Source organism: Octopus bimaculoides, chromosome 1, assembly GCF_001194135.2.
Source record: "Octopus bimaculoides isolate UCB-OBI-ISO-001 chromosome 1, ASM119413v2, whole genome shotgun sequence".
Classification (NCBI taxonomy): domain Eukaryota; kingdom Metazoa; phylum Mollusca; class Cephalopoda; order Octopoda; family Octopodidae; genus Octopus; species Octopus bimaculoides.
The window spans coordinates 114,766,990-114,769,773 of NC_068981.1; the positions used below are offsets into that span (position 1 = coordinate 114,766,990).

The 2,784-nt window shown below is 36.2% G+C and overlaps 1 protein-coding gene across 38 annotated transcripts in view; it reads right to left on the minus strand.

Moving 5' to 3' along the window:
* The window catches only part of LOC128248352 (retinitis pigmentosa 1-like 1 protein), a 157,439-nt gene that overhangs the window by 3,192 nt on the left and 151,463 nt on the right, over positions 1 to 2,784 (minus strand). The window lies entirely within an intron of this gene.

Here is a 2,784-nt window from a genome sequence, read left to right on the forward strand (position 1 = left end):
CATTACTGAAAGTCTTTTTACTTTCTTCCCTCCCCTTTCATCCTTTCTTTCTTTTTCCTTTTCTCCCTGTTTTATTTTATTTTTCTCCTCTTTGAGTTATATTTAGAATACAAAATGTACTGTCTCCGCTTTTCTTTTAAACATTCAATTCTGGAGAGAATTTTTTGATGAAATGTAGTTCTGAATATTTACAGAGATGAGCATTATGTTTCCAATATTTAAGTTATAGTTTAGAATACAAAATGTACTGTCTCCGCTTTTCTTTCAAACATTCAATTTTGGAGAGAGTTTGGTGATGAAATGTAGTTCCATTACTTTTCGGTATTGCGGATCGTCCAGTGCACATTTACAAAAGGGAAAAGTTTTGAATTTTCTGTCGCTGCATATTTCCAGATGCTTACTTAATTGAATCTTGTGCAATTCCTCTTGCCGGATATGTTGCCTGTTGGCAGAGGGAAATATTTGTTTTGCCAATGTAATTTTCTTTGCAGTTTGGGCAGGTAATTCAGTATATAAGGTTTTGCAGTTCATATCTACATTTATTTTGAAAAAAGGATCCGCTCTTGAATTTTATGTGGGAACTACTTTCTAAATATTTAAAGTTGTTGTGGCATGGTTGACATCACCTATCTCCACATTCTTTTACTGAAAATTCTAATTCATTCTCCGAAGATTTTTTGGTTGGCGTCTACTATTCCGTAATGTGCTTTTTTTTCAATCAGATTTTTCATTTTGGGGCTTTGTAGGAGTATTGGTAAGTTCGATTTTATGACGTGAAAGATGTTGGTTGTTCCAGGATTGTGTGTGTTAACGAACGGAATCGTGTTTTCATTAACATTTTCCTCAGGTGTGCGTAGTTGGGTGATGTTCAATTTCATTGCCTTTTTAATTCCCTCATTAATTAATTCTAAGAGGTATTTCTGCATTGCAAAGGAGCCTTTGAGTTCGTTGAGTCGGATTTCACGTATTTTCTTCAAATCTATACCATTTGTTAGTATCCATGTAGTATCCGAGAGAGGAGCAATTCCTGAAAATTTCAGCTCTGTAGCTGTTACAAGTCAGTCATTTAAAGTTTTAAGCAATTTCCGAAATTTTGGTAATTTTGAATTTCTTTTAGGGAACCATTATTCCAAAATGGGTTTGATACCAAACCTTGGAAAGTATGTTTCTTCAATCCCCACCATCTCATGTCTCTCAAGTACTAAAATTCAATGATTTTAACTCAGCCAATGTATAAAAAATGCCAACTGAAAATTGCAAAAATCCCTGTCTTGGGAATAGTTTAGGCAACTATTACTTAATAACAACGGTTGATGAGCATCCCATCTTCTCTAATCTTACAGTGGTGTTTGAAATCGTATTTACTTCCTCAAAAACCTGTTTTCTTGTGCAGCAGAGGGGATCAAAAACAGGACAAATTTTTTTTCAATTTTTGAACCAGAATAATTTGTTATCACTAAGTTGAAAACTGTATAAAACTGTATATATTCTGAAAATATATATACCTGGCAGTGACTGTAGAATGTAGAAATACAGTATTTAAAACTACTCTGAATATCAAATTGGCTCAAAATTGAAATTCCCATGAATGATATCCAGATTACAGTGGAGAAGGCAGGCCACTGGATTTGGTTAAAACGTGATGATGAAGAATGGCTAGAAAAATATTGAGCAAAACATAATACCCAGTTGATCTTGCAAGCAAAGCCTCATTTCAGTGAGGTGAGTTGGTGTGCATTTATGCCGTCAAGAGTAAGACCACGAAACGGCGCACATTCTCTACTGATGATCCCATAAACTTGCTAGCTTCCGGTATGCGGAGCTTTCAACTGCTAGCACTTGCATCTGCAAGATGTTTGCAAAAAACCTATTTATACGAGCATATGAAAATGTGAGTATAGCCTTAATGCTTTTACCACGCTTTCTCTAATTGTTTCTGATGTCTGCATAGTCACGAGCTGGTAGTTACCCTCTGGGTCCTCCGTTGACCCACTTGAGTATCGAAAATGGGACAGCTGGAGAGTGGGAGGGGTGCATCAACACTAAGCCGTTACTCATTTTTGGCTGAATTTTCTGAAGCAGCGTAAAATATAGTGTCTTGTTCAAAGACACAAGGCGTCGCCCAGGATCAGCGACTTTTTTGGGGATCCCAACACACTTAATCATTAGGCTTCACAATATATATAAAATACATATACTAATGTATATACATTGTGTATTTTCCGGTGGCTGCAATGGTGCATCGGAGTATATAAACTCTCATTTTCACAGGTATTAAAATACCTTAGTCTTGGGCGAAATAACTTGCCCTCAATCTCATTTGGGAGTGATGGACATCGATGTTTCGCTATTTTTGTAATCTGTCAGCATCAGGCACCCGCCTTAGATCGAAACGTTTTTACTTCATATGTAAATTTTCTCTTAGGTATGCAATTTCCGGGCATACTAGCTCATGCTTTTACAAGCCATGAGTATATAAGTCTTGGACTAGCTAAGTGATTCGCCTTCAACCCCAGGTGGGTGTGTGATACCGACAAACCACAAAAATGGCGAAACATCGATGTTCACCACTCCCAAATGGGATAGAGGGTAAGTTATCTCGCCTGTCCATGACTAAAGTGTTTTAACACCGTCGATGAGAATTTATATACTCCGATGCGCCATTGCAGCCACCAGAAAATACACAAAGCATATACATTAGTATATGTATTTAATAATATTTATTACACTAGAGCTGCATTTACTTCATATGTAAATATATATATATATATATATATATATATA